The following is a 27589-nucleotide window of genomic DNA, read 5'->3' on the forward strand; positions in this document are numbered from 1 at the left end:
AGAGCCACGAGATTTTTGATACGTTCACGATACAAAGGGCAGATTAAAAACAATATACTATTTGATCATCATTTTCCTGCATATGGAAATCTTAGGTCACCTTGCTCTTCCTTCATGTCTAAAGCCTGCCATCAGGTTTCTGCAAGGAAAAAGTGGGATTTGTTGCATTTTTAAGGATGAAGGCAGTGGAACTGAACAGTGCTGTGATGACAAGAAGTCAAGTGCTGAGCCCATGTGGGGCACCAGGGAGGGTCACTAGGAGCAAGTCAGGTGGTGTCTGCTGAGATGGTTTTGTTTGCAGCATTTTCACGCATATTTATTCAATAAGGCTTTTGTTTTACTGAAACGAAGAAACACTATACAGCATTATCCTGATTTTGAAGTGACAGCACCAAGGGGACTTCAGTAAAGGATTTGAAGGCAATTGGATCTGAAAAGGAAAGCTTTGTGATTGCTTAGTTAGTTTTGAAGCAATGCTTATATTTAAGATTTATGTACAAAACTAGGCTATATCAATAGTAGTCAAGTGGTTTCAGGCCAAGCCTTTTTCAAAGCAACTTATGAACAGAAGGTCATTTCAGAGTGCTTTTTTCCTTTGCAAAGACACAAACACAAATCCCACTTTGCTGTGTTTGTATAATATATAATACATTATTATGCTGCATTTAGTAAGTGCTTATACTTCCACAAAAATATCTAGAGCTTTATTCTTGATTATAGTGCACTGCCAACTGCAAGTAAAAGCAATTGTTATCCTCAGAGTTTCAGTGACCTATTAGGGAGATATAAATTGTGACAAGATTTTTTTTTCCTCTCTAAACTTCTGAAGGCTCATCTTACAGACTCTAAACCCCATCTTAAAAATACATAATACAGAGACTGTTGAGTCCTCTGATGATACTACAGTTTTGAATCATCTTTATATAATTATGCTAGTGAATATAAAGTATCATTGTTTTCAGTATCTTTCATGAAAGCTGTTTCGACCTTCAGATTAAAGGATCCATATGGATTTCCAAATGAAAAAGTTGGAGCTCCTGTTTAAAACTAGAGCGCCAGTTCGGCATGCAGACATCAGATGCGCTTCCACTTGAAAAAAATGCAATTGTACCAGCATATATCCTGTCTGAATTTTTCTCCAGGGTAAACTCTTATAAATGAGTGCATCGTGCATAATGAGGATTGGAGGTTAGCTGCTTCCAATGAATTCCTTTTCAAAGTGTGAGAAAGATGCAGAGCAGCAAGGAGGAGAAATCCATTGGTATTTGAGCTCTGTAGGATGAAGAGGTTTGCTGCTGGGGGAAGATCAAGAGGAGGCAGTAGGAATATTTTGGGCACTTCTGAAGGAGAGATGGAGACCATCTGGTAGAGAGGATGCTTAAAGGAAGAGTGCCAGGACAGAGATAAAAGTAAAGGGAAAGGAAATAGTGACTGAGTAACATCAAAGAGCAGGGCTGTCTATAGAGCAGAAATGAAGACGTAGCAGTGACCCGACATAGGCAAATCTTAATACAAATGGTGGCACTGGGTGATGGATCCATATGACTCCGTGAAGGCTCAGGGGAAAAGCTCAGTATTTTAATTTCAGGAAAGTCTCCAGGAAAGTGGTGTTGACATCTTTGGAAGGCTTATAATTTAAAACTGATGCAGTAAGCAGGGTTCCTGCTGTTTCAAAAATACTGTCCTGGAGTCTAATCCAGATACTGTCACTATAGCAGAATTTAAAATGGAGAGACGCCAAGAAGAATGTTTCTTCCCTCATCAGCATCAGCATCTTTTCATTTGAATGATTTTAAGGGTATTAGAAGTTTCCGTTGAATTGCCTCCTAAAGCTCATGTCCTGAAGCAATGGTTGGTGTGTGGTCCTTCTCTGTGTTGAGCTGGAGCTCATGTAAAAAAAGGAAGATGCTGGTTTTGCTTTGCTCCTGCTGACGGAGAATAGCTATTGGCCGGTCCCTTTCTCCTGCCAAAGCCTGGAAAACGTTTCTGTCATTGGAATTCCACCAAGATTGGAACTCCAGCAAGCCCCATGGTTTCTGTGGTAGAGCAACACGGTCTAACAGTCTGATAATCTCTTGTGCCTTGCTTCTCCTGAGTGTTGCTTCACATCTAGCCCTAAAGGCAGGAGGTCGGGGCAGGTGATGGGCTTAATTACAAAGACTGGCTGTGCTCCTGCCTCTCTTCCACCTTCCCCCTTCCCATCTGGCTGTAGGAGGAGACTTTCTGCATCCTAGGGGAATCATACTTTTTTTTGGAAAATACATTTGTGGATTAAAGATTGAGGTCTGGAATATTCCCTTTCCTTTTCCTTTTCCTTTTCCTTTTCCTTTTCCTTTTCCTTTTCCTTTTCCTTTTCCTTTTTCTTTCTTTTTGTTTTTTCTTTTTCCTTTTCCTTTTCCTTTTCCTTTTCCTTTTCCTTTTCCTTTTCCTTTTCCTTTTCCTTTTCCTTTTCCTTTTCCTTTTCCTTTTCCTTTTCCTTTTCCTTTTCCTTTTCCTTTTCCTTTTCCTTTTCCTTTTCCTTTTCCTTTTCCTTTTCCTTTTCCTTTTCCTTTTCCTTTTCCTTTTCCTTTTCCTTTTCCTTTTCCTTTTCCTTTTCCTTTTCCTTTTCCTTTTCCTTTTCCTTTTCCTTTTCCTTTTCCTTTTCCTTTTCCTTTTCCTTTTCCTTTTCCTTTTCCTTTTCCTTTTCCTTTTCCTTTCCTTTCCTTTCCTTTCCTTTCCTTTCCTTTCCTTTCCTTTCCTTTCCCTCTGTTCCCTTTCTTCTCTCAACAAAACAGGTGTGTTGCTTTGATACTGAAGTTGATCCAAGGAAAGGAAAAGAAGAAAGTTCTTCCAGAGGGTAATTAATCCCATCTTAAAACAAGTGTGTAAGACAGGTAGGATGTCTCTCTCTCTGAAAGTGCCAATCTGTCACCACTATCTATAGAAGGAGCCTTCACGAGTAGCTTAGAGTAGGTGTTTGACTTTTACACAGTTAAATTTAGAGGAGATGATTGCCACTTTTTAAGTCAGTCAAAGTGTTTGTTTATCAATGATTAACTATTATAGATTGAAAAGTTGTGAGAGAGAACAAAAGTAAAAATATAATGCCATTGATAGAGATATCACATAATAAGGAATAGCAGTAACAGCAAATGCAGATGGTTAACATTTACATTCCCCATTGTTTTTATTTTACTGTTAAATCTTCCCAGATTTTAGGTCTCGTTTGATCTGAAGAAGGAAAAATTTGCCTCTGCTTTGGTGTAAGCAAAAACTGCTGAAATATTTGTAGGATTAAGAAGTGATTTGTCCTGGAAATGTCAATTCTTCTATGTAGGGTCATTAATCCATAAAATGAATTTGCAAACATTTATATGTTTCCTTTAGTGTTTTTGGTGTTTTACTTGACATGCTTCTGACTGTTCCCTAAATGAAGATTGCACTCAGAAGATCCTGCAAGGAACACACTGGCAGTTTGGGGGACTTGGTTTTGCATGTGTCTTGACCTGATGTATGCAGTCTGTTACAGTGAAATAAATGGATTTGTCATTTAAGAGAATTAATTGTATTTCAGGCTGTTACCCAAGGGTTTCATTGTGTACAGTGCTTTCACCGGTCATAACTATACTGTAAAAGTAGATAGATAAAATAACTTTTTCTATTAAAATAGTAGTTCTTGACTACAGCCTGGTTTGCAAAGTAGATAATACCTGTAGAAATGGCAGATGCTCAGAAGTTCTGGAGTATTGTGACACTAGAAATTTTAAAAGAAGTTGGAAAAAGCATATGGTATATATGGACGGGAAATCCTGTGGTAGTTTTGATTTTACACAGGGAAAAAAAAATAAAAAATGAGTTGCTTAGGTCCATAAATCTGTTGTATGCCGTATTCAAATAAAGATTTTCATGATCTTAGCTTTCCTCTTTCCTCAGAACGTTGCTTTCAAGTACAGATGGGCCTACACCACCAGTTTGGGATCCAGATTGGGGTTTGGACCCGACATTCATCAGAGTGTAGGCATCTGAACCTAGCATCTGAGGTCAGCATCTTGTGGAATTAACAGCCTACTGCAAGGTCTGGATTGAGTCTATCTTCCCCATATTTCAAGGTATAGGTTTGGAAAATACAAGGATATGATTTGACCTGATCTCTAACTTTAAGGTATTTAAATTAAAAATTGAAAGACTTTTAATGAAGTAGGAGGCTATATTTATGATTATTATTGTGCCTGAAGGATGAAATTGCATATTAGGATCTAATTCATTGGAGATTATAACAAGAGACATACTTAAAATGGTTTCCAATCTAAATACTGGTTTGAGGTCAATAAGAGTACCTATGGCAAATTATTCAGTCTCCTGATTTATAATCCAGTGCTTTTACTCCAGTATGGTTGTTTAATTGTAATTCAGCCTGTTCCTAGAATAAAATATCATACATTAATGAAACAGTATACCCAGGTGCAGAAAGAAACTTAGCCTGCAAACACTCTGAGTTCCTCTTTAGGCTGAGAATCCCTCATATTTCCGAGACTAATGATTTCTAATCCGTTTTTAAATGTTCCATGTGGATAGTGAAGGCGTAACTATCAAAACACAGTAAAATCATAATGCCTGTGCAGCTATAAATTACTGTTTTCAAAATGAGCTGGAGGTCTTCAACTTATTCCTAAGTGCAAAAAATTAGATAACATAGAACTGCTCAGACATTACTAGAAACAAGTTTTCTGCCTTTTGCCAAATGCCAGGGAATTGTGGGTCTGCCCACAAACTCCATAGAAATGTCCATATGGACGGCAACAAACCTAGTCCCAGACAGAATACTTGAATAGACTGCAAACATTTCAGATCAGAGATCAATGGAAAGAACTGAGTTGTTTTGTTGCAAATTTCTCTGATATGAAAAATGTCTCTCTAATTTTTCATTCATCGAACTGTGAACTGCTTTGTATGAGACAATGACTGCTTATTCTGCTGATGGTAAAGTGCTGCTTCCATGAAAGATTTAGCTTAAAAGCAATGTTGAAGAAGGAAGTGGCTTAGAGTATTTTCATAAGCTAAGTATATACTGGGCATTTCAGAAAGCAGGTAAAAGAGAACCTCAGGCTCACTTTTACTTGAGTTAAATACAAATGCAACAATTACTTTTAAGGAAGAAAAAGATGCATGATTTAAAATATCATTAGGATAGTCTTTTGTGGGGCACAGAAAAAACCTTTACAGATGTTATTGGCTCTTTGGGGTTATACTAAAATAAAAATTTGGAGAAGTGCCTCATTTGAATTTATACTCCCTTTGTGATCCATCAAAAAGGATTCATCTCCTATTCAAATGACTAGTCAATATGTTAGTCAGATCAAATACCGCTAATAAGATGCTAAAAATGCTTCTGAGGAACAGGGGGATTTCTTTAACAAGCCATAAAGTGCTTTTTAATCCATTTCTGACTTGTTAAGTTCTTTGTGATTCTCACAACTGTTCCATCATGACGCAGTTCCAATCCTTTGTGCAGAAGGAGAAAATCAAGGTGTAAATCAAGGGCAGTGCATACATATTGCCTTTCCTCTTCAACTGTTCCCAAAGCCGCTGTGGTCCTTGTTGTACTTTCCTATCATAAATCTATTTAAGACACTGGTGCTGGTGGGTACTTTGGCTTGATAAACTTGTTTTTTATGAGATTTTCCAAATCACAGAGCATAAGTTTTGTAAAAGATTTAAGACAGCATAAAATAACGAAACCATGTTGTCTTATTAGGATAAGAGAAGAGGAGATCCTGGTACCCTGAGACAAGGAAAACTGCATTTTCAGCTGCTTAGCAAAAAACGCTCTCTCCACTTTGAAGACTTATCAGCTGAGTTATCTGTCTGAGGAAAGTGGCCTAATAATTCAGTTTTGCTGCAGACATGGCCTCAGCTGCATGGGGCCCAAGGACGTAGGAGTTCTCCAGATACATTTCAAACAGTAGAAAGAAATGTTGAATGGATGCAGATATTATGAAGAGGCTGGTTAGACTTTTTTTTTTTTTTTTTTGCGTATCATCCTGGTCACATCAGCAGAACGAAATTCTTCTTTAGTTAACTCTGAGCCTAAAGAGTGATCTTTAATATTTGCTTGATACTCAGGATGCCTCAGTGGCAAAACCCCTCATCTATTTGGCTTTAGCTGAAGCTTCATATCACTTACATCTTTAGTTTTTTAAGCTAAACATATTTAAGTCTTGGGGTTTCAGCTACAGTTGAAACTAAATGATTAATTAAAAAAAAAAAAAGTCTGATTTGTTTTGCCCACTGACTGCTCATCTCTGAAGTGATTACAATAAATCAAACCTTTCATAAACCAAGTCTTTGGAGATAACCTTGAAAATGGCATACAAAATTCCTCTTATGGCTTCTTTTAATTTCTGAAAGCACACTGAATCTGACCATCCCTATTGTTTCTGATTGATCGAATTTGTAGCTGGTATTGTGATGTATTGGAGACAAGTTTTTCTCTACATTTTCTGTGGAATATGGGGCACCATCTTATAACGTATTCTTCATTCAATAAAAGTAAATGAGTTCATTCATGAAAATAAGGTTTGCAGGATTAGGCCTGTGAATATCAACCATTTGGGACTGAGAAAATAAATAGTAACATTTAATAAATATACAGTGCACTAAGACTATATTTATTAGTCTTTTGACATTTTTATCTGGCTCCTATAAAGAAGTCTTTGGAGCTGGGACAACTGGTGCAGGTAAATTTCCTACATTGTGAAAGGATCTGGTATTTAGTTTATGGGAAGCAGGCCTGAGCAGATGTGAAAAGTTCAAATAAAGGAAGGCCAGATTAAACGCACTTTTGTGGCTGGAAAATCAAAACAGATGTTATTATTCAACCACAAAAAAATCTATGTGCACTTCAGTAGCATTAGGTGTCTGATCAACTACATTTTTTTTAAGTGAAAATAACAAAACGATTATAAAATTATATACGCTGATAAAATGCTTTAAAATTTTACCAATAGACTGACTAGTTTGGTCTTCTAGTTAATGGGAAGGTGTAGAAGTGAAGTAGATCTTATCTATAGAAATATGAGCAAATCTAATTTGAAGAGAGAATCAAGAGAAGAAGATACAGGCACTGGGAAAGAGTGTGGACCCTCCATCTGAACCCCAATGCATGTCAGAGCAATAATGATTTAAGATGGATGCATTTTATAATTGTCCATAAACTTTTCTGGGCTCCTGCCCATATGAAAAGGTTGATCTTGGCAGAAGATGACAAGTGTTGAAGGTCCTCAGGAGCCCTTGAGAGCAAGTATATATTTGCAGGGTGTGAATGTTGGCAAATAGTTTTAAAGATTATTTCTAATTAAAAGAAAATGCAGTCGAGGTTCAGAAATGTGTACATTGGAGAAAACAGCTAAAAGAAATGGAATAGTAAGGGAGGACAGAAATTGGTACCTTTGTCTGTAAAAGCAAGATCATGTAGACAATGGCAAGAAGTTTCCTTCCTTCCTTCCTTCCTTCCTTCCTTCCTTCCTTCCTTCCTTCCTTCCTTCCTTCCTTCCTTCCTTCCTTCCTTCCTTCCTTCCTTCCTTCCTTCCTTCCTTCCTTCCATTTGAAAAGGTGGCATGGTTTGCAGGGACTTTTTTGTTGTCCTGGCATGTTTCTGCTCTCGATGTACCCATGGTAAGCTTGCTGATAGTTAGAGGTTAATGAAGTACTCTTAATACTGACTCAGTGGGGTTGACAGGCCTTGTTAAATGTGCCACATAAGGTAGGGAGCTCTGGTCAATGCTTTCCTGTTCAGAGGGAAATGGAGTCTAACACTTGAATATTTCAGATATCTCAGGAATGGTCAAAGAGATTACAAAGCTGCAGTCCATTTTTGTTGCAATTGTTTGAGCTGCTGCATGAATAACATGGGTATGCATGTTCAAGAGGGTGTTGTATGACCACAGAAATTTCTCCTGTCCACACTCTTGTTCAGTAATTGATTATTGCTTGCCTGCTTCCTGGTCTTCAGAGTCACCAGGTCTGACCGCTGTTAACCTCCAAACTTACCTCTAGGCTACCCTTTCTTGCTGCTTATCCAAAGATGAAATCTCCCTGTGTTGCTGAAGTGCCTGAGTGCCTGACCATGGGCAGTATGTGGGCGACCGAGCGTCACCATGCCCAGCAGACACAAGGCTCCCCCAGCCCTTCTGCCTGAGCGTTTCCGGGCACAGCTCACGGAGATCTGCTCTGAAGAAGTGGACTCATCTGTCGTGCAGAGGTAAGAGTGGTGCAGCCAAAGGATGGCTACTCTACCACGTAATTAGGATGGGGAACTTCGCACAGTGACCCTTTAGCTCGTTTATTCTCTGTGTGTACTGCCATAGGACCCATCTTTGCACTGCAGTGTGCACTCTCAAACGTTAAGAGAACATGGGGTTGCCTGTTAAACTCGGTTTAACCTAAAGGTATTTGCAGGTAATTTGGGCTCTGTCCTGGTTGTAATGGTCTTTTGTTAGAAGAACTCAAGATAATTGCTCTCAATATCTAGGTCATTTTAAGCAGGAATAAAAAAAGGCAAAAAAAAAAAAAAAAAGCTCCTCATTCACACGTCTTCCCTACTTTTCCCTTACTTATTTAAAAATGCATCAGTGCTGGAGGCCACACCTTTTGGGAAGGTGACTCCTTAGCTGTGATTCATACATTTCTGAACCAGTTGTTCTTGGGAAGAGTGTAAAACTGAAAATCCTCACAGAAACATGATGAAATGTTAATTCTAAAGGTGAAATCCTGACTGGCTTTCAGGCAAGGTCAGGCTCCTAAAAGCCAAAAACTAAAGGTTTTTAAAAGTCTGAAACTCCTGTGAAAGTCTGTGTTTTAGCAACTTGAATCCAGTTGAAATACAGTGTAATTAAGGCTTCCAAGACACTTGGGTTTTATTTCTAAGAAGCGCTTAGATGACCTGTAGGAAACTTCCAGCATTTTCAAGGGACCATGTAATTTTAAAGCTATAAATGCTGGTCATTTCTACCTGGAACCTAAACAAGCCTCTGTGAAAATGTATATTACTTAAGAAAAAAACAATAATAATAATAAAAAATCTTGTGGCCTTAAGACTCAGCTAATATTATTGCTTCTTCTCATTTGAAGAGGTCTCTCCCGTTCTCAAGGAGCCTGTTGTTTCGGTACTCATGTGAAGGTGGGAAAAACATGACGTGAAAAAGAGACCCTTTGTCTTTGCTTTCTTTCCTAATGTGGATGCTAAGTATCTTACTGATGCGAAAGGGCTAGAGAGAGCAAAATGTGTAAATAATTTAATAGGGAAAAGAATTGTAAGATAGCAATTCACCAGAGTAAGGACAATAGAGTACAAAATGCCATAAAAGATAATAGGCTTATATGAATTGGCATGTGTTAGTGATTATGCAATCATTCATTTCCCACAGATTTCTTTTTATAGGAAACTTCGGAAAATCCCCAAAGAACTGACCGAGTCATTTAACCACAACAGGTTTCTTTTCAACATGGCTAGGAGTGGGCGATAAATATTTTCACATATTTGTGCGCTGATGGCTCGTTTTCACCCGCTGGAAGCAGCGGTGCCCTGTGCTGCCACAGCCACCCGGAGAAGCTGGGGACCACGACCCCACGCTGAGCGCGTCCTCCTCCGCCCCCCAATTTCCTTTCCGCTCGCGTGGGACCAGGTGACGGATCCAGACGGGAACGTACTCGTGTAATTGGGGGCTTTCAGCCCGGTTTGGTGCACGCCTGGCGCGACAGGAGCTGGGGCAGCCGAGGAGAGGGATTTCTGCTCCAAAATGTGTTCCCAGCTCTGGGCTGGATGCAAATCCCTCTGGCTTGCAGTGAGCAGCTGAGTACTCCTCGGTCACTGGCAAAAGTAGTCGTTTTCTTTGTTGCTGTCACAGACAGTTTAAATACTTACATTTCTGGCAGCAGTTTTCCCTCACCAGTAGGCTAAGGAAAACAAGACCTCGATACACACTTCCTAAGAATTTTTTTTCTTTTCTTTTCTGTCTTTTTTTTTTTTTTTTCTTTTTAAACAGGTTATTTTCCTTGCAGTTTTCAGGACAGTTGCTCACAGACTCCAAATGTCCCTGCAGCCTCGAGATGTGCTGTCAGTGGGCTTGGCCCTCTCCAGGCTGCCTCCCTCCAGGGAGGCCCTAAGGGACCTCAGCATCCTCATGTGTGCACGGTGTGTCTCAGACTCTCCTCTCGCTAGAGCAGCTCTGAGCTGAGCGGCTGCAGGAGAGGTTGCTGCTTGCTCATTCCTCCTTCCCCTGCTCCTCTCCTCTTACTGGGGCTGCTTTGCTTTCTTTCACTTTGCTCTGCTTTGCTTTACTTTGGTCTGCCTGACCCTATGGAGCAAGCATGCTTAAGCCATGGCGGTGGTGACTGCTGTCCTGCAAGGAGAAGATGCTCAGGTTTACGGTGTTTTTTGGAGCATTCTGTGGCACCAAAATATGGCATCCTGGCTCAGAGTGGGCAAATGAGGCTTAATCAAACTCGCCTCAAAGCCTTCAAGCATAATTTTGCTGGTATCATTCAGACAATCTTAGTTGCTCCATGCAAAGTACTATTCTTGCTCCTATATAAGTAGCAGGATGAAGGGAGAGTCGGTGGAAGACTTTGAACTCCAAATCACTTTAAAAGACTGAAAAAGGAAACTGGTTAGAGGATCTGGATCTCCCTCATGGTTTGGCTTTCAAATCCAGAATTCTGATGTCTGAGAGATGTCATAAATCAAAGCCATCCAACAGGTTACAGACATCTCTGAATATCAAATAGTTTATTGTTAAAAAAAAAAGGAAAGAAAAAAAGAGAAAAAGAAAAGAAAGAACAAAAAAGAAAGAACAAAAGAAAACTGCCCATTAAATCCCACAAGTGGTTAAAAATGGCCATTAGGAACATTTGCAAATGTTTAGCTTAGCTTAAGTTAGATGGACGTAATTTCGATTAGGCCGTGTATTTTTTTTTTTTAAACTACATTACTAAGCTGGCTATGAATAGTAATGTTTTCATTTTTTAAATACACCGACTCCCTTCACAGTTTCAGCTCTCTTCTGTCATATTTGGAACTTCAGAACATGTGCAAGGACAGAAAAATACCAAAGGGATATGATACAGAGTGAGTCTGACCGGTCCCTTCCCAAACCAGCAACATGCTCACCAAACCCCTTGCCCAGCACCAAAACGGCGGCAGCTTTGTGGCAGGAGACTGGGCTCTCCTGTCAGCTATCATTCACAACTACAGTGTCACAGAAGTTTGCTTCACCTGCAGTACCACAGAGTCACTTAAATCTTCGTGTTTGTGTTTCCAGCTTGCCATTAGGGGCCAGTGGCTCAGCTGCAGCCCTGCTGCTCAGGGTGCAGAGCGAGCTCTTAGAGTCGTGTCCCCGGCCTTAAATCTCACTATTTTCTCGCTCAGTCTTTTGTAACATGCCAGTCAGTTTTACATACCAGTGCATGTGGATGTATAGTTGATTCCACCAGGAAGGCTGATATTGCAAATGCCTGTTTAACCCCGGGTTGAGGACACTGGTGGCATGTAGCGCTAGTCAGCACAGGACGCACCACTGTTAGATGGGGGCTCGTGCTAGGCAAAGCTGGTGGGTCACTGCACCATGAGACAACATTTAGGCTCAAACAAACCTTAATAAATGTTCAAAGCATCTGAACACACATGTAGAAGCGTGTCTCTTCCTCCTCCCATACACCACCTCACAGCAATGTCTGTGCACGGCCTCACTTGCTGGGATGCAAAGTTGGCATGTCATTTTTAAATATTGCAAAATATTTTTGCAGTAAGAAAAGACAAATAAAAGGTAAGCCCTGAGTTGCCCATTAGATGCTTAATTAAACAAGGAATGAACACAAGTTGGAGTTACACTTGCAGCAGTGCATCAACTGAACCAATGAATGCCTGTGATTTTAAAGTACTGTTAATCTAAGGCAATGAGTTCTGAATAATGTTTATTAACTATATTTTAATGACTTGTCGGTTTTCTAAAACACATGCTGAAGTATTTTAGAAATCACTTAGTAAATGTAGTTTTAATTCTTTTCCCATATTCATGGGCTGCTGCTTACTTTAAAAAAAAAAAAAGAGATTAGAAGGTTCAGATTTAGAGCAGCAAATTGCTGTGCTAATCTGCAGGTATTTCTTTTCTTGATATGGCCAGTAATGTCTAATCTTAGCAACGCAGGCCCAATCATTGTGCTTTTTCATTAGAGCTGCAATGAACTGTGTGCCAGGGACTTGAACTCTGGTGAGCAAACTGCCCTGAGCTTGCAAAATTTCATATGAAAATGTACTGTGTGTGTTAAAGAACAAGTCTAAAAAGAACCCATTGAGTTTCTGCAGAAGCTGGAGAGTTCACTATATCAACGCTGGTAGGAACAGCATGCCTTTGGACCTCCATGCAGTGGGGTGGTTAGGGCTGGCCAGGAACAAGAATCCTGTGTCATGAAAAATTTTCAAGCCTTTAAATTTGTTTCCATTTCTCAGGAAGGAGAAATAAAAACCTCTGGTGTTATCTTTTTCCCTACAAAATATTATGGGGAAAGGCTATGGAGAGAACTTTCCCTGCTGGATGCCGTCTTCAATGTGGGTACCTCCATTTCAGAGCTGGGATCTGCACCTGGACCTCCCGACAGTCACGTTACCTTCAGGGTACGGGTGAGTATGCGTTGACTTTCTCTCTCCCCCTCCTGCTACCCAAAAGCTCCATCTGAAATGGAAAAAATCCCACCAGTAGCATCTTTGGAGAAACATATACTGTTTTGTGGGAGATTCAATGCAATTATATGTTTTTGATAAATACAGTTTTTCTTAACTTCCCGGGTGTTGTAATGGTCATGACTGGTCTGTGAGCCAGTCCCCAGGTGCTGCTGAAAATGGAAGTCTCAATAACTTTTTTTAAGTTTTTCTAGTTCCTTGAGCTTTTCTTTCTTATGCTCTGGCATTGTTTCCAGGATTTCAGTGTTTCTGCAGCCAAGTGACCTTGCAGTCTGAGAGATGATCCATCTCCTCACGGAACAACCTTCTCTACCTTTGTGGTTTCCCTTTGTCTCTGTGGTCTCCTAATTTTTTTGTAATCTTTTATCTTACTAATTTCAAGTATCCACTGGGTTTGATCCTTACCAAGGAGCTTATTTTTATTTCTCAATTCTTTTGCTCCCAGATCAGGGGATTGATCTTGTACTTTGAAATCAGTGGTCATTTGACTGTGGGTATTAGACACACTTAAGCTCCTGAAGACCAAAACAGTAAATACGGAACAGAAGCAGCCTTGATTTAATATCGTGAGCCTAATAAGCCTCTGCTTTCTGTTTTTCTGCTTGGACCTATGGCCTACTGTAAAGCATTTAGGGTGTGGGGGGTCACTGAAAGAAATCACCATCGCTTTCCAGAACAGACTTCAAAGGCATGCTCACTTTTCCCATTGCTTTTTATCTTCCTTCTATTTCTAGTGCTTACTTTTTATTTTTTTTTCTTTTCTTTTTCCATGCTGCTGTTCCAATTTTTGCCCACTTTTAATTTCTCTATTAACTTTAATTAGGCTCATGAGCTTGATCACCAGGTGGGTTTTCCCCAAGCTTCCACAGCAATACTTTCCATCAGCAGCTGACTTGCAAGGGAATTTTTTTAAGCTGCAGATAGGAGATAGAAGCCTAATGTTATCGAATACAGAGTGTTTCAATGCTAAGTGTATTTTATATCTGGTGAATTTGCCAGGAAGCATTATTTGCCTGATTATTTTTAAGCAGGCAGGCTTGAGAGCCCCTGACCAGCAAGGTATCAGAGGGCAAATGAGAGGAGAGTGATGTTAGCCAGGGGAATGATTCGTACCTCTGAAGCTAACCAAATGCTTGTGAGTCTCAGGGAGGTAGCTCTGCATCTTCCAACTGCCTTTTTCTGACAAAAATGCAACATAGGAAAAAAAAAAAAAGGAAAGAAAAAAAAGAGAGAAATAGAGAAAAAAAATATCCCTGGATTCACTTCTGGAGAATCTCATCACATGCAAAGTTGAGTGCTAGGAAGGTTGGCATACACCTTTTGGACATTTTGTGCATGGTTTTCCTAGGCAGGTTCTTACTGGGTAAGCTTTTCCTGTATCAAATGCTAAGTAGTGTAAAACATGAGCTATCAGGGTGAACTGCAGGTTTTTTTTTTTTTTTTTTTTTTTTGATTTGCATATTCAGAATCTGCCTTGGGTCTTCTTGTTTTTATTCTTCTTCTTTTAAAACTACATTTACCTGAAGAAGGGCTTAGCTCTGAGTGCACAGAATAAGCGTTTTCTCTGCAGTTGACTTTAATCCTACCAAAAGAATTAACACTTGGAGCAGAAAACCTTCTTTGGGTCCTACAGGGCATTAGAACATCTCAGGTACTGGCTGCTGGTTTAATAAAAGGATAGGATTTCCATTTACTTCAGGCAGGCTTAATGTATTGTTCTTGTAGTGAGACAGTCAGAATGAGTCAGGAGCCAAAGAATACACTTTATAGACACAAATAATCGTAAATTCAGAATGTCACCTTTAGGCAGAGGCATTTTTATTATTGTTAGTGGAGCTGCTGAGTAGGTTTGATGTTTTATTCTCTTGAGTACTAAATGTTCCAGAGTACCACAGCCCTATCTTTATCAGGCTCACAAGGAGGGAGCACAGCCAAACTTGCTTCCTATACTTCTCTATGATTGATAGCAGATGGCATGCTTTAAAATAAACCTATCCATTAGCAGTCCTCAGTGTTTTTACTCAAGGCATTTACAACTGTCTCAACCAGAAAACACATTCGCTCCACAAGCTAGTTTCAGTCTGCAACAGCTGTACAGGTGCAAATCTTTCATTAACTCTTAAACAGTGGTGAAATAAACGTTGCACCGTATTTTATTTTTAGTGGAGAGGTTGTTCTTCAGAGGAGGAATGGATTTTATTCTCCCTTTGCATATGGTAGAGGTTTGTGTTAAATGATATTAAGTTATGGTATAATTTTTTTCTAGCCTCTTGCACATCTTTAGGATGTCATGTTGCCTTAAGATCAATGTGGACGTTTGTAGGTGTACCCTCCAAATGATCAGATGGCAATACTGAGGGAATTGTAACAGGCAACTGGGATTCCTGGGGTACTCGTGGCCTATTCCTCTCCCTCTCTCTGCAGAACCACCCAGTGTGGCCACACTCGGTACTGCCCCATAGAGGAGAGGCCGCATGGTGTCCCCTGTCCCTGCCTCACTCTGGGGTCGATTTTTTTTCTGGTTTATTGAAAAATGCAGGGAGATGTGAGCACATGCACATATTTTTCAACCTGATTCAGAGCTCACTGCTGTTAGGCTATTCTATACATAAATTGCTAAAATCTGTCCCTGTGTTCACTGTATTTTGCCTAGATTTCTATGCAATAGACATAAAGGATGTTAAAATTGGCCTAGCAGTCCATCCAATACAATGAACTCCCAAGCACCTCCCCAAACATTAGTACATCAGCAGCTAGAGCTTTAAAATATTAGTAGAAAATCTTTAATATTATCATTTAACATTAATATTAGACAAGATCTTATAAAATATTAGAGCCAGATAAAACAGTATTAACAGGGGTATAGAGTCATTAAGCAGAATAACAATCACTGACTAAATGGATGCTGAAACTTTAACATGCAAACCAGTGTAGATGATAGGAACTTCACAGAGACGAGAGGATCCTTTCATTTAAAAGGAGGTTGGAGAGACGAAGGTTAGGGATTTGAAAGCTGGTAAATAAAACAACACAGCAGGAAAAGTTATATGGAATGTGCCATCTCATTAGTGGCGATCATGTCCTGTGTTATTTTTCTTAAGCTGAAAAGATAAAACAAGAAGACAGGCAATATTCTGTTGCAAATAAACGGAAATTGGGGCATTTTTTGTATAAATCTAAAGTAGCAGGAGGAAAATATAAATGTGCTCTCAGCACTGGAAGTCCATGTAGGGTAATGGAGGTGCTAAAGCGATTTAACAAGATGGTCTGTAGCTTGTATGCCTTTTTTGTGACATGACAGGCAGAGTTTGGGGAACTTGAGCTTGGCCCCATGGAGAAGGGGGTTCTGCCAGCCCAGGGAGTAGGGGTTTGCTCCTGAGGGTGGCGAGCTGCTGTACCAGCCAGTGTCAGCTCTTTCTGTGAGCACCTGGAGGATTGGGTGCTAAATGAAATGAGGGGGAAAAAAAACAAGGCCAGCTGTAGACATAAGAACTTTAAGAGCATCAGTACTTGCTTCTAGCTAATCTCTCCTGATGACTCCCGTAAGCAGGCGAGGCTAGTTGTTGCTGTTAATTATTCAAAGCCCCGCACCAGTTTCATAGCTGAGTGGAGTAAGAGGATGTGCAGTGTCCCCATTTCTCAGTCTGGCTGGGGGAAAAGGCTTCAAATGGGGTTTCTCCTGCCATCGCTGCCTGACACCCTGTTTTCAGGTGGGAAACATGAGCCTGAGAGGGGCTGCAGCTGACCCCAGCCCTTGGCCATCTGGCACCGTGAAACCTTACCTGTTTCATTAGGGTCTGATGAGATGAATGCAGGGAAGGGTTTAGTAATGTCCTCCTGCATCATAAAGCAGTGAGCGTGCTGACTGGTTTGGGGAACTATGTTCTACATTCTTGTATGTAGAATAATAATCTGAAAGGTGCGAGGTCACATTTTTTAATGCTTCATCACAGGAGGAAAGGGAGGGAAAGGCACATGCTTTGAGGTCCACATCACAACTGCAGTGTCCTCAGGCAGTACAGCCACCACTGTTTCAGGATTATGTGTATTTTCTCTGCTTAATGTTCACATTAAGAGACAGAGTGGAAAAGGCATGGCAGTGGAGTCATTTGGGTCTTTAGATACATATTCCTCACCTTGTTTGCTGTCCCAATAACGCTACCAAAACATTTTAATACATCACACAGTGTAACGTAAATCAATTGGAAGAAATAGAAAAATAGTCATAAAAAAAAGCCTGTTGCAATAGGCCCTCTAGGATCTGTTCTAGAAACAAGGACTGATGATTGAAATAGCCGTCTTATTTACACAACCAAGGTATCCGCCATTTTTATAGATTTAGCTTCATTATAGCAAAGACCATATATTTCATTATAACCTTCAGAATTGCTGACTGACTTTTCTGTGAAATTGGGTTTCTGTTTGGAGACCAGGACTGCTCACACCCAAGCAGACAGCTCCTTTAGCTTGAAGCTGGGAAACTAAAACACTTTTGTGTTACATTTAGAGATGGCTACGCTGTTTGCTGCTTTTGGTTCACTGGTGTTATGGGGTTATTGTGTTATGGTGTTATCAGACTATTCCTGATGTGATTAGCAGCTTTCTGAAGAAGAAGAAGAACTGTGTATAAAATAACTTTGTGTGAAATAACTTCTACAACATGCAGAGTCTGATGTGTTTGGTGGCCACTGACCTCAGGGTGGTTATTTCCAGGAGTCAGAGTGCACAGGTGCCTAAATATCTACAGGCATTGGCATGCACACTCCTCCAGGGAAGCAGGGAAACATTTTCTTCTTTAAACGAGAGTCTTAATGTTAAGTGTATTCTTAAGCACTATATGAGCTGGGGGGCCAAAGCACACAGTTTATTAAGATATCACAAATCATTGCCAATTATGTAGGGGCTGTATAGTATAGTTTCATTTAATAAAGAAAAAAAATCCTTTTATTGCCCCTCCAACCCCTTTATTTATTAATAACCTAGGAAGACGTGATGTTATTAAGATGTGAACAAATTTGTCCTGGATGCCATCCAGCATACCCAGAACTGGTGTTGCACCATAATAATCACTTTTTCTGAACGAAGCAATAAGTCCCAGTCCCATCCCTGGGCTGGTGAGTGCTGGAGGGGAGCCTGGGATGATGGGGAAGGGGAGAGTGGACAGGGCTACACATAATCCCCAGCAGATATGGCCTTTCAGTGAATAAGATGGATTTCTGATGCTAGTCTCCATGCCATTCATAGCAGTGTTCCCAGTAGTAAAGTTGTGCTTGGACTAAAGAGCCCCCCTCATGCCCCCTGCTTCCTTGCCAAAACTAAGCTCAACTAAAATAAATCATATTTTAGGAAGCTAATTGTACAGCCAAATAACAGAAAGGTATTGAAAAACTGTTGTATGCCTAACATTAAATGAATTTACATTGGCAGTATGGAACACATATACTAAAAATAAATATAGAAACATGGCAAAAGTGTAAGCTATGGAATTTAAAAAATGTAATGCCAAATATTAGTTATGGTATCCAGACTTATTACAGAACTAATCCTCTATTACACGCAAACTTATACAGTTTAGATCGGTTCTGAATAAAATTTGCTCTTTTATCATTTGATTGTATTTCTTGGAAAATGGAAACATGTCAGGATAACTTTTTTTTCTCCCTTTCCTGAAGTGTATTACAAAAGGTCTGTATAAGTGCCCTCACCAGCCGTTGGGCTGGAATATGAAACTGCTTAGCAGTCCCTAGCAAGACCGTGGAAGCAATTTGGCAAGGAAGCGATGCCATCCCAGGGAGGCTGCAGGGCACTTTCAGGCCCAGTCCAATTTCCACTGACGCCCGCAGAAATGTTCACACCACCTTCAGCACTGAAGGTGCTGTCACCGAACCTGTCCCTCAAGAAGGGACATGTCGTTTGCAGGACTTGAAACCTGGCTGGTTGTGTCATCGCCTTCCTTGCTGTGCAGGAGGTTTTTTGGCAGACGTGGGGTTGGGGGCTTGGGGCTGCATCTCACCTAGTGACAAAACCAGCAGTAAACCATGGGGCAGAGCTGTGAGGCTGTCCCCCAGGTCGCCCACCCTTCATCAAGGGCAGACCAGATCCAGGCTGGGGGTGACATCAGCTGGAAAAGCAGGTACAACCTAAACAGAAACAATCCATTAAGGGAGGGGGGGAAAGAAAAAAACACACACACAAAAAAACTTTTGGAGAAGATTTTAAAAGTTTCCTGATGGATCAGCATCCTTGAGATTAAACATTCCCATATGTAAGTTGACATTTGAAAATGTAAGTCTTATGAAAGATAAGAAGGAAATTGTGAGAAATGCAACCTTAAATATTTTGAAGCATGACTTCCTGGATTATGTGGCGGTTGGCAAAATTTTCAGGGGAAAGATGCACGCCTCAAACTGCACACAGTGTAGGGCACTCGTTTGCCTAAAAGTTTCCTCCTGTCACTCAATGTTTTTGTGTTCGAGCCCTTCCACACCTTCGGAGGAGAGCTGCAGTATCCTTTCTGCGTTGCTTTTAATCTCGCAGACAGATGTTTTAGATCAATTGCTCAAAACGGATCAGTTTAGCAGTCAGAAAACACTGTCAGAAAAGATTTGTTGTAGAGAAGACAAAACCGTGAAATAAAATTGAACTTTTATCCCCATTTGGTTGGGAACTGTGCTTGGCTGGGGATCCCAAGGGGATGAACACAGTGGCCTATCATGTGTTGAAAAAACAAACAGATGACAGGGCTCCACAGTAATCAAGCAAACACGGCTTCCGAGAAGCAGTGTGATCACCATTGTTCGGTGCAGCGGGACCTAGGAGGAAGATAATTATTGGGGGAAGGAAGGTGGCCTCGGGACTGCAGCGAGGGAAGCCGCTGTGAGCTCCTGCCGGCTGTGAGCAGCCTGTGCCACGCTTGCAGTGAAGGTGTGACACACACACAAGGCTTGGCAGAGCAGTTGGACCTCATCTGAGGGGTGATTAACATACCAGCGGTGGTGGGTGTCAGTATTTCCTCGCTGCAGTGGCACATCGTCTTCCCGTGTCTAAAAACCCAACGTGAGTAGGGTGGTGTGGCTCATGTAGCGGCCACAAGCCCCACGCAGCCCCTTGACAAGGCAGAGGGGGCTCAACCCAAACCTCCCAACCCAGTGTGGTATCTGGCTGCCTCTCCCTGATTATGTGTCAGCAGAAATCTCAAAATGTAAATTTTTTACATTTTTTAAATTTATTTTTCCCAGAAGGCTGTGTTGTGTCCCGTGATGGCCTGTTCATATGCTGAGCTGGAGCTCTGTTTGGCACCATCCTTTGGTCTAATCACATTTCAATGCAATTTCAATGCAATACCAGCCTTGCAATGACAAATCTTCCTACTGAGGACTGTGTCTCTGCTCCACTGTCATTGCTGTGTCCTGCGTGCCCGTGCCAGGGCACGCCGTCTGCTTTTTGGGTGCATTGTACTTTGTTTTGGGAGGTTTTGCGGAGCGGTGCCTTTGTCGGCTCGCCTCCCTCTATTTCCTCCGTGCTGGATGAGTTTGCATTGTGTGGTGTTTTCCTCTTCATTTATTGCAAACAAATCTGGTCTCTGCCATTTGTTTACTCTTATACTCTGTCTTTATGCCTTGGTATGCATTTTTAATTAGATGCGCTTCAGTTCTTTCGCTGCTTGTTAACACTTTCGGATGGGAAGTATGGTCCCCACCAGCCCTGCAAGCATTCTCTCTGCTTAGGAAATGCAGATTTGTTTCTCCTACCCCTGATAATTGTCTGGTACAGAGACTTGGTCCCCAGCCCACCTACCTGCTGGCTCCAGGCATTCCTGTGGCGGACTCTTAAGGCCGTTCCCCTACACAGCCAGGGCAATCTGAGTGCACTTTACTCTGAAATACTCTGCATACAGAGAACTAGTGTTTTGGCTATTTGTCTGGGCTGCTTCCGGGCCTCAGCAGCTCCAGCTCGGATGCCTGACATGGAGAAGTCCTGGACAAAGGCTGCAGTGTGCACAGATCAACTGCATGCGTTGTCCAAAACCCCTCTGCAGACAGAGATCAGGAATGCGCCAGGCTCGTGAAGGCAGTGGCCACCCGTCCAGTGAATGGAGGATGGATGAGCCTGGAGAGGGATTCTGAAGCCCTAAACACATGACAGCTTTCACAAAAAGGCATCTTTCCTGAGTGCCACTATTGTTAAAGCATCAAAATCTCTGTTTTTTTTTCTTTTTTTTTTTCCTTTTTTTTTTTTTCCTTTTTTTTTTTCTTTTAAATAGTGTGAGCCCAATAGCACTTGTGCTGTTTTCTTCTGCCTCCATATCTGCCTCATGCCACAGGCAAAAGACTTCATCCTTGCTAGCTCCCCTCTATACCACCAGCTTTCTGGAGATGGTGTGGGCACTGGAATGGGAAAACTTGACCCCACTCCACCCTTTCTTTCCAGTTCGCCTGCCCCGCTGAAGCACTCACTCGCTCTCCTGTTTTGTCAGAAAGTGTGCGTTCTCCAGGATTTAAGCCCTTTGAGGGACTGCAGGACTGAAAAGAGGCAAAAATGTCTCTTCCCTTCTCAGACAGTCTTCCCTGACCCCGTTCTTTGGCTGGGGGCAAGGTTGCCAAAGGTCAATATCCACTTCAGTGTGTGGAGAGATCGATATCTGCTGAAGCCGGTGCCTAGGCTTGCTTCCTCTCCCTCGCCAGCACTATATTTCACAGAGAGGAGCCAAGAAATGTTTCTCCTCCCTTCCAAGAAAAAGGAGGAGAAAAAGAAAGGAAAAAAAAAAAAAAGAAAGAAGAAGAAGAAGAAAAAAAGCCTTGTCTCCACACTTACTCCCACCAGGAGGGTATTGTGTTTGGCCTCTGCTCTGCTTTTTGTTATCCATTTGCATGGCATGATGTTTGCTTTGGCCGGCAGGGCAGCGGCTGGCTCCTTGGCCAGAGGATGTGTCGGGGCAGGGTCCTGCTGGTACCCAGCGGTGCACAGAGCAGGGATGCTCGGCCCCTGGTCCTGGGAGGTTTTGGGGTGTTGGGATGCGGAGGGTGTCCCAGATGGCAGGGTTTCAGGGTGGCAGCATGCTGGTAGTGGGAGCAAAGAGCTCAGTGCTGAGCCTGCAAAAAAAAAAAGTCACTCTGTGGAGCAGCATCGTGTTGGCAGGGAGACGAAGCGCGCGGGCTAATAGGTCTCTTCCACTTTAATTTCTATTTGAAAATGACTCTTTGTTGCTGTTCTCAGACTCAGCACCAGCCGTTCCTTATGCCACACACCAGATCTTTCTTTCTTTTCTGCCCTTCGCTTCACGGAGAAGGCTTTAAAGCAAACAAACACAAAACTGTGAGAAACCGAGGGAAGATATGGACTGGCCCACTCGTTACTGCTGGAATGTGGAAACTATGAAGACATCTTTTTTTATTACCAATGCTGGAAAGCACAGTCACTGAGTGGGCTGGAATACAATTTATACTACATGCAGTAGTTAAAAAAAACTGCAGAAATGGGTGTAACCCTGGGCTGTGGTACAACTGGCCTTTCAGCCCCCACTTGAGATTCCTCCATCCCAGGGGGCAACTGTGGTTTGGAAGAAGAACATGCATTTAATTTCAGTCGGAGAACTTATTGGAGTTGGCACTTCAAGAAAGACTCTGAAGTATATTTTTTGTCATGATTAGTGGCCCCCTCACCACTACGTTTGATTGTGTTGGAAGCGGAAAAGTTAAATTCTTATAAAATGATGATTTACAATCCTTGATTATCCAGGTAGGGTGCGCGGATTGCGCCAGCTTGGTCATGGGACTCCAGCCTCATCCGAGCTCATTGCTGTGAGAAAATAAAACTAAAATGTAAAAAAGCTGAAAACACATCCTCTGATTGCTCAGGGAATTTTCTTAGTCATACGTTATCTTTCCTAGTAGTTTAAGTTATTTTGTCTCCACTAAAACCCAAAGCAAAACACTGCCCTGACACTTTCCCCTTGATTTCTGATCTGCAGCAGCCAAATTTATTTTTATCTTGTGTCGTCTTTTCCCCTATGGTTATGCAAATCCTCGGAATAGGGGGCAAGGGGAAGAGCTAATTTTAAAGTCAGTAAATTCCAGTGGAAGATTTCTTCAGTCGCTCCGAGCAGGACTATCCTGGGTGCTGTTGCAGAGCTGTGGCTACCTCCAAATAGCACAGGGGTAGGTGCCAAGTGGGGAGGCTGAATATTTTCCTTGTAGACACATAACTTTGCCCACAGGATTGAAGTCTCTTGCCTTAATGCTCTGTTAAGCTTCTCTACAAGTACAAAGCTGTCTTAGGAGGCACACGTTGGTGAAATGTATCTCTGTACAACCAGCTGCTGAATATGACCTCTGTGTGAAGAGGGTTTGGTGGTGGGTGAAGGTGGGACTCCTGAGAAATATCTTAGAGAAAACATGGGACATCGAAACCTCATTGCTTCTTCCAGCAATCTTTCTCTGTTTTTGTTAACACATGCTATATTTTGATAAAATTTTTGTCTTTTTCATTCCCCACCCCCCCTCCCCCCCCCCCCCCCAGCAAGAGAATTCCATTTTCTTCCAATTTTTTTTTTCCCCTTAATACAAGTTTTCCTCAAATCTATTTAATCTATTAAATCTAGTATGTAGCAGGAGATTCTCTGTGGATTTCCAGGCTGAAAATCCAGCAAGGATAACCGTGGGGTCTGCTTTGTGAACAAACACAAGCGTACCAGTGTGTATGTACAGGTGTAGGAACTGAAATGCAGACTATTCTGTGTGTTTTACCAAAATCATAGAGGTAATCAGAGTATGTGGCATGTGTAACAGCTTCCTACCAGCACTGTGCTTTTGTTCAGCGTGCTGGTGCTGAGTTAGTCAATGCAATTTGTGGTCAATGTCTGGAATCACATTCGGATCCTCTTTGCTCTTCCTTTGAGTACCATTGCAATACTCATTACTGCAGCGAATTAACCAGAGTCAGGAAACTGCTGTGGGGCTTGAAGTTTCTGTATCCAGCAAAACATAAGCCTCTCCTGGTATGATGTGTCAAGGGGCCATAAATGTATTTTTAAATGCTTGGTAAATTGGAAAGAGTTTAAATATCCATTTAGACCTTTCTCTGTTTTGAGGAATGGAAGATGAGGATGTGAATATTTATGAAAATAAAGTTATTTAGGTGCAAGGTCCCAGGTTTGGAAAATTTGGCCCATAGAATACATGCACTAGGGGTGCTTGTGGTTGCATAAGATAACAAAATTCACAAGTTGTTTGGATTAATCTCCCAAGCTACTTCAGGGACATACTGTTTTCACATTCATGTAGCCTGATTAAGCTGCATATGAATTTATGTCCCAGTCTTGCAACCTAATAAACCTATACAATTTAAAATGCATGACAAGGGCTATAGGGTTTGATGTGTAAATTCTGCTTACATGAGGCACCGTGTGCATGCCTGACTCTCCGCAGAAAGAGCTGAATGCATCCCATGTCAGTCCAAGAATGAACTACATCTCCGAATGCCAAAATAAGTAGAATAAATAATTTGTTTCAAATATGTGTTTGGGAGCTCTCAACCTAGATGCTCCCTTCCAAAAATTCAGCTCTCCGTTTGCAAATTCTCTGGAAGTACAGTTTTTGTTCAAACTTTTGGAATCCCTTTGATCTGGCTGGAAATTAGAGCACATCAGGCCTCGTACGTAATCAGAAAATGCCGTGTGACAACAAAGACTGCTGGGAGTAGCATCTTTGTGAAATTCCAGCTAGACCAAACTCGTTCGGTGCTGCTCGAGCCCTGAGCTCACTGGTCTCATGACTGTGCGTGCAGTCCGGGCTGCTTTCTGAGGGCGGCTCAGGGAAAGAGTTAAGGCTGTTCTCCTCTTCTAGTTGGCAGAAAGTTTGCAGTTTAAAATTACATACTGACTCTGGTGTAGAGACACAAGAAATTATAGAGCAGACACTGTCCAGGACAACGTATAATTTAAAATGTACTAAAGAATGTATACCACATGGCAAAGTAAGTGAAGTGCTTCTTCAAATATAAGTGTTTTGCATAGAAAGGCTGTAATTATCCACTCCTAGGGAAATGTTTGCATTCATTCTAAATCAATATTTACTATTCATCTCTTGTGTTCAACAAAACAAGGATTTAACATTTTTTTGTTTTAATGAGGTACTAAGACTACAATAATACTACAATGTAATTGTCTTGATACAAAATATTGCTAAATTATGTTGCTATTTTGGGAGTGAGCAGTTTTTAAAAGGAGGGGTATCCCTGTTTGTGAAATGTTACTGTAGTAACACACAATCCAAGCTCAGCCAAGCAGGGAGATTCACCAGTTTCAAAGAGACGTTAAGCTGCATCTCTGTTAAGGCCCTTAACTAGGATCATTCGGGTGAGTCCTCCATCTCCCCCCCTTTCCACCCCCCCCCGAAAGCATCAACCTCTTTATAATGATTCCTTTTCGGCTGGCATCTCAACAACAACAACAACGCTGCAATTTCTGTTTCTGGTTTTAAGGTTGCTTTTTTTGCCCCCCCAGCATCCTGCAGCGAGGCAGCTGGAGCCGGGTGCGGGCGGTAATTGGGCTGCCACCATCCCCACACACTGGTTCAAACCTGCTGTTGCAAATGGAGTTGCCTGAACTTCAACCTCCTGGGAAAATTTGGGGATGTTTCCATAGGATGGTACTAGAGCTCTGTCCTTTATCTTTTTCAAGGAACTAATCAACATTTAATACATTTCCTGGGGAATACATAGTGAAGGAAGTGGTCCTAAAATTACATAGGGACGATCAGTCCTTCCTGCAGCAGGATCCTGGTGAGGTGAGAGCATTTGAGCAAGGTCAGAGATTTTGGAGGAACACCACATGCAATCACAGCTTGTACCACTGCTATACTGTGGTTTAGAGGAAGTCCTTACACCAAGCATCCTTCTGTTTGAATTTACCTGGCATGCCTTAAGAGCCGTATTTCTCCAACTACCCTAACTCAAAAAACAAACAAGCAAATAAACAGAACCACTGTAACAAACATACTTTTGGCACTGTTGTGGCTCCATGTTAATCAAATCAGATAACTGAAAACACTTTGGTTGGAAAATCCTTTAAAATCCTTTTTTTTAAAAAAAAAATAAATAATCTTTTTATTCTTGCATGCTGCTCACCATACTGCAGACTCTGGCCCACCCTTCCCAACATTAAATGGTTTCACTTCTACTGCTAAAATTCATGGTACATATAAATGTAGGCTCTTGAGTGAATTTCAGTCTTGTATCCAAGTAGATAGCTCTGTATTTTTTTCCTATGAGTTTGAAGTCATTCTTCTTCTCCAGAAAAAGTCATGCACATAACAGGGTGAATAGCCCTGAGAGAAGAGCACTCTCTTTCTCTAGCAAATGTTATTGTAACTGGTGTTTTAATTCTCCAGATATCTCTCAGTGTACAGGGTAACAAAAGGCTCTGTAGTGCCTAATCATTCAGCAGTGATCCAGGAAAAAAGCAGAAGGTTAAGAGCAAGTTCCTAAAGTCTGTAAAATCAATGGGACACTAGAAAGGGAACTGAAGTGTACCAGAAGGGACCTCTTGAGGGTCATTAAAAAAAGCAGAAACTGATTATGAACAGAGCTTTTACCCGAAGAACTGGAGGGGGCCAGCAAAACCATTCTGCTGCACTCCAGTTAAATGTCTAATAGTGGAGACATTTTCTGCACAGCCCATAAAGGATAATGAGGATGGCTTTGATAGCTTTCAAGAAAGTTGTTCTTGTCAGTGTTCACAAAAACATGATCTGAGCATGCACTTGGAGCACACAGGCTACGGTGATTGCACATAGACTGTGAAAGGGAAGATGGTAACACGCTACTGTGCCTTCCACCTCTGTAATATGCCCTATTTATTATGCATGAGAAAAAATTGCATAAACCTAACTATGCCATGTAAATGGTAACAGCGAGGAAGGTTGGTGTTATGCTTACCAACTTGGTACCTCGCCTTGATGTTAAGTGGGATGTGCAGAAAGGTGGCAGTGTCGGGTGATCTCATGTGTATTAGCTTAGATTCATATCTCTCTTATTCCAAAATAAATGAGAAATAATATCTTGACCTAAAGCTTATTGAAATCTGTCATCATCAGCAAAATTTGGATTAACACCTAATAGCTTTCTGTTCAGTTTCTGTTCAGTTTCTGCCCTGGGAAAGCAACCCACTGAAAGCCTAAAACACGGCAGTGGGAATAGAGATGTTTGTGCTCTTCCTGTTTCTGACCCTGAGCCTCTGTGAAATTTTGGGTGAGTCACAGTTTTTTTGTGATTCATTTTCCCAACCAGTAAAATTAGTACAAACTCACATATCTTCCTGGGATACTTTAAAAAATTATTTGTCAAAATAAAAATTAAAAAAAAAAAGTTTGATATGCTATTGGGACAGTTTTAGAAGTTCAGGATGGTATTGGTCACCTTAAAAAGTAAGGAGCTGGTTCTCCTTTTGTACTACAGGGCTGTTATGTTGGGGAAAAACATCAGAAACAATTCTAGTAAAAATTAACTAAGTTTTTTGTACTTCAGAAGAAAGAAACCTTTTCTGTAGAAATGGATATTCACAGGGATGAACCAAATGTGAGTCAGTCTACCACCGGTAAAGCTGAATTGTGAAACATTTGTGTCATTGCTCTGTGATTCCAACTATCTTCAATTAATAGAAAAAATGCAGGAAATTCAGGTGGAAGGAATGCATGGAAATTGAAGTCAAAGAAAATATTCGTTGTGGCCTTGGCAAAGTGAATTTTCTAAGCTGAAGTAGCTTTTAAGCAATTAGCATCTGCTGAGTGCAATTACCGAGTGACACGCAGCCCCAGATGGAGGGCTCGAACAGCCAGTGGCCATCTGGATTTTGGTCTTTGCACAGGGAATGCTCTG

General features: G+C 41.3%; 1 long non-coding RNA gene across 3 annotated transcripts in view; it reads left to right on the forward strand.

Moving 5' to 3' along the window:
• Nucleotides 1–7426: 7426 nt before the first annotated feature.
• Nucleotides 7427–27589, forward strand: part of LOC121072211 — a 53378-nt gene continuing 33215 nt past the window's right edge. Inside the window, exons 1-2 of one of the 3 annotated variants that reach the window (XR_005821075.1) lie at nt 7427–8239; nt 12485–12655. This is a non-coding gene — a long non-coding RNA (uncharacterized LOC121072211). Of the gene's footprint in view, nt 8240–12484; nt 12656–22789; nt 22873–27589 lie in introns of those variants that run through there. The other 2 variants (XR_005821076.1, XR_005821077.1) reach the window with 2 other exon arrangements.

The sequence above is a fragment of the Cygnus olor genome, chromosome 6 (genome assembly GCF_009769625.2).
Source record: "Cygnus olor isolate bCygOlo1 chromosome 6, bCygOlo1.pri.v2, whole genome shotgun sequence".
NCBI classification, from domain to species: domain Eukaryota; kingdom Metazoa; phylum Chordata; class Aves; order Anseriformes; family Anatidae; genus Cygnus; species Cygnus olor.